Source organism: Danio rerio, chromosome 5 (assembly GCF_052040795.2).
Source record: "Danio rerio strain M-AB ecotype USA chromosome 5, GRCz13ab, whole genome shotgun sequence".
NCBI classification, from domain to species: Eukaryota; Metazoa; Chordata; class Actinopteri; order Cypriniformes; family Danionidae; genus Danio; species Danio rerio.
Genome location: NC_141025.1, coordinates 62,610,319 through 62,616,473, shown reverse-complemented (window position 1 = coordinate 62,616,473; position 6,155 = coordinate 62,610,319). Strand labels below are relative to the sequence as shown.

At 32.0% G+C, this 6,155-nt stretch overlaps 1 long non-coding RNA gene across 3 annotated transcripts; it reads right to left on the bottom strand.

The window, feature by feature from the left end:
* Nucleotides 1–1,260: 1,260 nt before the first annotated feature.
* LOC137495639 (uncharacterized) lies at nt 1,261–4,950 on the bottom strand. 3 transcript variants are annotated; one of them, XR_015491869.1, is made up of 8 exons: nt 4,823–4,950; nt 4,461–4,516; nt 4,151–4,188; nt 3,839–3,898; nt 3,667–3,735; nt 2,925–3,039; nt 2,549–2,660; nt 1,261–1,499 (listed from the first exon to the last, which is right to left on the bottom strand). It is a non-coding gene; the product is annotated as an uncharacterized LOC137495639 (long non-coding RNA). The 3 variants fall into 3 exon arrangements; XR_015491867.1 differs by lacking the exon at nt 3,667–3,735; XR_015491866.1 differs by lacking the exons at nt 3,667–3,735; nt 4,151–4,188.
* Nucleotides 4,951–6,155: the final 1,205 nt, after the last annotated feature.

Sequence of the window (6,155 nt, the reverse complement as noted above, 5' to 3'; positions counted from 1 at the left end):
TGCAGTTACAAAATCATCAGGTTTAATTTATTTATTCACATTTATTTTACTTCAGTATTTTCAATAGAGTTTCTACACAGATGCTGACATCCGCATGCGTCCAATAGGCTATTTATCTTGTTTTACACTTGAAAAACGAAATGAACGCTCAAGTTATTTAACTGATTGTATTTTAATCACATTACAACATCGATGCTGTAAAAAGAACCTTATAAAATTGAAAAAAGTCACATTATCCTTTCAATGGAAGTTTATCGGTATGGGAAGAAACACTAGCTGTGCATACCCTATAGCAGCAGTTGTATTTTTAAAGTGTAACCAAATCTTCTGATGTAAATGTGGCTTCAACATGCAAAATGCATTTCAGATACTCAATAATATAGTAACATTTTTCTTTTGTTCATCATTAGGACTGTTTTACGGGTATACTAATTTGTCAGACATGAACCATAAGTCTGAAGCTTCAGATATAGAATACTACAACTTTCACAATTCTCCTTATTAGGGCTGTGATGTGTTGTTGGGGATGCACAATTCACCGCACAACATGGAATATCTCAGAATTTGTCAATAGCTATGTTTCCATCTAAAAATGCGAATTAACTTTATGCTTAAAACTTAAAAAGACATAAAAGACGTTCCAATAAAGTAGCGTTTCCATCCAACAAGTCAAAGCAAACAAAATAATCACTTTCTGATTGGCTGGTGCCAAATATCAACAGTAAAAACTAAGCTTGCTACAGTATGAGAAGCTGCATGAATCTATTCTTCATTTAATAAATGACTTGCGCCTCAGATGCTCTTGATTCTGGAGGTCATTAATAATATAATAACACTATTACTGAGATGCACTGTAAACGATTTCTTGTTAAATTAACAGTAAGTTACTGGCAACAATTATCCAGTAGCTGCTGTATTTCATAAAACAGTAACATTACTGTAATACTAATTACATTAGTATTACATTTACTGTAAAATTTAATACATCATTTTACTGTTGTTGATTTTTACTGTAACACTAATTACAGTAGTGGTGCACATACTGCAAAACTGAAAACAGTATTTTATTGTACATTTTTACCATGAAGAACTACGGTATTTTAACGTTACTTTCATTACTACTGTATAGTATTTTACAGTTATTAAATGTTGTTTTATTTTATTTAATAGTGCTACTTTATAATGGGTAAAAAATTTTCAAAAATTGCACAAGTGTTATTTTAACTGTTCAAGACGTACAAGAAATAAAGAAACTGAAACTTTAACTTCACAATAAAGGTTTATTGTGTAAACCATGCTAAAACAGTAGCAATAATTCAATATAACAGAGCAACAGAACACTAATAAACAATTGATCATTAAAGCCAGTCAACAATTAATGCATCAAAAATTATTACAATTTTAAAAACAGGTGAAAATACTGCTACAAGACAGGAAATGATGAAGGCCAAATGATGTGGAAAGGGACAGTGAAAAAGGGCAGCAGCATGATGATGATCCTGCAAAAATGACAAGCAAAATCAATCACTGAAGTAAAAACTAATCATCCCTCAAACCATTTAATTAATTCAGAAACGAAACACTGCACTGCTGTTTATATATATATATATATATATATATATATACATATATATATATATATATATATATATATAAAACAGTTTTTTAATTGTTTTTGTTGGTGAAATACAGTTTGTTGTCAATTCACAATTACACTAACGTTAATGGGGAAAAGATCAGCGGGCATTGTTCTTGAAGATCGTTAGTCAGGTGTCCACACAGGTGTGTAAAAAATAAAGTCTCATCCTAACTTAATGTCTGACTCTGTATAGCTCGAATATCTGATTCCACACTACTAGTGCTTCCACGGATTTAAGAGGGGTAAACACAGTTCATTCTCACTTTAAGAGGCTACATATTTAAAATTAAATAAATAAAATAATCTAATTTAACGTGACTAATGTTAATAAAATACTTTTAGGCTTTTAACACGTATAAATCCACTTCTAACTTACAGACAATATTGCGTTAGAGAACATGAAAGCTGTGGGTGATTTTTTTTTTTAAAATGCTAATGATAAGTTACTGATATTTGGTTTGCATAAAACAAAGTAATCACTAAGCATTCATTTTTGGCAAAATCTGCAGAGAGGCTCAGCGACATAAGGAAATGTGTTAAAGTTGAATAGAGAACAGAGAACTAAAGAGCAGTCTAGCCTACTTCATGAAATGTTTGTGGTAATATTCTGCTGTAATTCGAATGACTGTATTTCAATATGCAGCAGTGATGGCATGTCAGCGAGACAAATATACATTTTATCGAGTTATTTCATACAATTTCTTTTATTTATTTTTTATACGAACACCTCTCCAGTGACATTTCCTCAAACTAAATCATCATAACGTTACTGTGCACAGCATCAGTAAAACGTTGAGAATAATTTAAATACTTAATTTTTTAAAACAGTCACTGCTGACTACAAACTAACATTAAAGCTTAGCTTACAGAAATCCTGTATGCATGACAATATAAAGATTTATTACTCACTGATGTCGAAGCACTTCCAGGTCATCAGAGATGTAGACAGGACAGAATATGTGCTATCAAATGAGCTCTGGTGCAGCCTTTGTTGGACATCCAGGTAGTATGTTCACCCACACTGTAAGAAACAAAAACAGAAACAATTTATTAAAATGTGAGGGATAGTAAACATGTTTGGTCTACAGAGAGAAGAAAATGTTTACTTTAAGCATTGATCCTAATGAATCTATTTCTAAACTACATTTAACCTTATCACGGAAACAGCATTTTTGAGCTTTTAGACCAGGGGCGCTCAACCTTGTTTGCTTTAAATTAGAATTAAAACAATAAATCTCTATGTCAAATAAAATACTTCAGATCTAAATAAAGCAGGTGTTTTTACCTAAAGGTTCCTTCCCTCCAGTTAGTTTGGCTGCAGATCCCTCCACATCTGTGCTTTATTCGGTTCTTGTCTTAAGAGTAACTGGTGTCGCATTCCAGGTCCATCACAATCTGAGCTAGAAGGACAATATGACAAAAGACAAGACACATATAAATAAAAGTCTCAGAATAAAATATTTAAAAGGAATAGTTTACTATTTTGCCACTATTTACTCCACGTGTTTTAAACTAGTTTGAATTTCTGTTAAAAACTAAAGCAGATATTTTGAAGAATGTTAGTAACCAGTAACTATTGACATCCATATTTGAACCAAATTTCTTTAAAAAATACGAGTTTGTGTTCAACGGAACAAAATAAATATATAACTATTTTGAAACAAGTGGAGGATGCCAAAGATGCTATTATTTTCATTTTGGGGTGAACTGTCCCTTCAATTCAAGTGTCAAGCAATAGTCATAAAAACTGATGTGTCGCTTGAGGAAAACTAAATCAAGTACCTTCTGTGAACAAGCAGAATCATTATGCCATTGTATTCAGTTATTCTCTTTTACATTTTCCCACTATAAAACGATAGCTTCAACATGCAATCCATGTTAAGACAAAAATGAATAGCATAAAATAACATATTGAACTAAACTTACAGTTTCCAGGCTGTTTGAAAAAAAAAAACACATACGCCCAGTAAAATTGCTAATAAACACAAAGACAACAGTTATAGAAAAATTGTTTGTCTAATATTTACTCAGCACTTGGTAGGCAAATAGCATAGCCGTGGCTGTTTTAACACCAGATTTTTTTATCTTAGGAACTCCTGGAAGAAGCAAAAGAGGTTGTACATGAAACTCCTCACAACAAATCTGTGAACAACTTGACATTTAAAAATCTAATCAAAATGAGGAAGACATCAACATTACCTTGATAAATCAAGTGAGGAGTGATTGGTAGCATCAGTTTTTCAACATCAATTACTGTAGCTGAAAAACATATAAAAATAATAAGAGTAAAATAAGACTTAACATTAATTAATCTAAATCTATGGTACAACCATACCAATCTGTATGGGGTTAAAATACATTTGTACACAAATCATTCCCTGACCCCATCAATTTATCTTAGAATAGGATGGATATATATATATATATATATATATATATATATATATATATATATATATATATATATATATATATATATATATATAGATAGTGATAATGACTTTGGCTTACATCTGTGTACTCAGAACGTACACTCACCTCAGGTACACCTGGACACCAAAAATTAAATGTACAATTAATAACACACTATACATCAAGCTCATTAACATTATTGAGAAATAGACAATTAATATGTGTTTTATTAATATTAACGTTAGCTTAAAATAATTCAACTGCATTTAATTTTCAGCTCCATTTAATAAAACAGTTAAGACTCATTTCATTATGAGTTTAGTTTAAATAACGTTAACTAACTTACAGTTGAAAAATTTTACCATAATGATAGCTTAGTCAAAATGACTATGTGAAGACCAGAGCTTACCTTAACGGTAAACGTTTAACTTTTCATGGTGACTTCGCCTTCATCTCAGTGTTGTGCTGAAATAGAGAATTCATTAATGCAGTTACAATAAGTTAAAGTTATGTTTTTTCAGGTAACTTAACGTATGGTCAAAAACTCACTCAAGATAAACTCACTGTATCTAATACCTCGCAAACACTACAATGACCGCTTGGCGTCTGTTATTTCTTGTTTAAAATACCATTTGTTAACGGATAGCGTGACATAACATAAGAACCTACAACTAATGTCACTTGGTTAATTCTTTTAAATTACACACACAATACACAGAAATACATACAAAACAATCCTTTAACGGACAGAATTTGACTTAAAACACTTACCGAGGATGAATTCGCTGGATGAAAGACGACAGGTGAATTTCTAATTAGGAAAGCCGTTGCCTGCATGTCGAGTCGTGTCCGTTCGGTTCTATGAATTGGCTCCTTAGTGAACAGTAAAGAATCGAATCCGCCTAAAACCGATTCCTTTTTGTATATGATTCATTACTATTTCGTTATACTGCTTGGCCACACGCATTTATACACTAATTATACACTAATTGCATATTGCTGAATGTGCTTGTGAATACGTGTGATCAAATAATTCCCGAGCAAACGGTTCAATTCGGTTCAATACGATTCAGAGCCGCTCGAGTGCTGAACCGAACCAGTGCAAACGTGATATTGATTACAATATTGTTTTTTATTCACCTTACCAGCGAAATTATTACATATATCTGTCCTTGACAATAACAATAAAGTTTGTTTGAAGTGTTTTGGAATTCATTTCACATCAACAAGCAAATGGTAATGGCGGATGAGAAAGCCCAGCTAATATTATAAATATTGCGTTTAATATGTCACGAAATGAAATTTTAACAGTGTTTCATGCGAGAATGTAGTTCTTACAAACTCAAATCTGTGGTTTATTTATAGATATCATGTGTAAATTTTAAGCGTGCTTTGCCGATAGCGGAGATTCTGACCTCCATGGTGTCCATCATCACTCATGTGTCCGGCGAAACGAGGTTATAATCGGCTAGACATGTGAGACTTGCCCCGGTCTTAGATGGCTCTATAATGAATGCGTTATGAAATTTAGTTTTAACCGTTTTTCATGCGGGAATGTAGTTGTTTTAAACTCAAGTCTGTGGTTTATTTATAGAGATGGTGCGTATTTGAAAATATTGTTTTGAAAATGCGGAGATGTGACCTCCATGGTGATGACGGGTGCCCTAACCTCATGAATCCGTCTAAAGCAGGCTGGTCATTCTGACATTTAAGCTGACTTTGGTTTCATGAATCAATTACTTTTGTTCCAGTTTACATTTTGGTTAAGCACGAAGTTATGTTGATTAAAAATGATTTAATATTTTCATGTTAAGCTTATAAAATTAAGGTGCAGTACACCCAAAAATGGAAAACCAGGGGACAGTTTTATGCACTGAACAGTTTGAAGAAACTGGTTAGTTTATTTTTCTTTACAAAATACTTTGTCAAAAAATAAAATAAACATAATAATAATAATATAAAGTGTGTGTAGAGTTTTTCATGGTCATTTGCAGTACTGTATTTAGATGCACAGTAACTGATTTTTCCCCAAAATTCATTGTAAAATCTGCAGTAGCATACTGTTAATCATGTTCACAGTATGGAAATGTTGAGAATACATTAT